This window comes from Mus pahari, chromosome 22, assembly GCF_900095145.1.
Source record: "Mus pahari chromosome 22, PAHARI_EIJ_v1.1, whole genome shotgun sequence".
Taxonomy (NCBI): domain Eukaryota; kingdom Metazoa; phylum Chordata; class Mammalia; order Rodentia; family Muridae; genus Mus; species Mus pahari.
Genome location: NC_034611.1, coordinates 29,343,847 through 29,344,275, shown reverse-complemented (window position 1 = coordinate 29,344,275; position 429 = coordinate 29,343,847).

The window sequence follows — 429 nt, the reverse complement described above, 5'->3', positions numbered from 1 at the left end:
AATGGGAAGGTACTGTGGAGTGAGACTAGACCCATTACCTGGGTGCTGTTAAGGAGTACATTCTTTGGGATATAAAAAGTTCAAAGACTCTTGGGAATGTGATGGAAAACTAGTTATTCCTATAGTAATAACTAGTAGTAGTTATTATCAGAATAAGATGGCAGAGTTTTTAATTTGTTGTGAATCACCCTTGCTTATGTAGTTTGCCTTGACATCCATGGTGCATACATACACCTAATTTATTTATTTATTTATTATTTATTATTATTTTCTTTATTTACACTTCAAGTGCTATCCTGAAAGTTCACTATACCCCACCCCCGCCTCTGCTCCCCTACCCACCCACTCCCACTACTTGGCCCTGGCCTTTCCCTGTGCTGGGTCATATAAAGTTTACAAGACCAAGGGGCCTCTCTTCCCAATGATGGC